This window comes from Buceros rhinoceros, unplaced genomic scaffold, assembly GCF_000710305.1.
Source record: "Buceros rhinoceros silvestris isolate BGI_N320 unplaced genomic scaffold, ASM71030v1 scaffold1500, whole genome shotgun sequence".
NCBI classification, from domain to species: Eukaryota; Metazoa; Chordata; class Aves; order Bucerotiformes; family Bucerotidae; genus Buceros; species Buceros rhinoceros.
Window position 1 is genome coordinate 28,153 of NW_010389951.1, and position 211 is coordinate 28,363.

The window sequence follows — 211 nt, forward strand, 5'->3', positions numbered from 1 at the left end:
CACGGTATCGTGTAAGAAGAAACCCCCACCACCTGCCACCGTACGAAAACGGTACGGATCAAGAGCAGGCTGGTCAGACAGAGCCTGCCCCAGCCCTCCGCGGGGAGCAGAGGACGAGAAGGGACGCTGCAGGATCAGGACTGTCCTGTTACTCAACACATTAACCCCTGAGCAGCCTTCGGACTAGCAGCTACAAAGCAGGTCTTTCAGA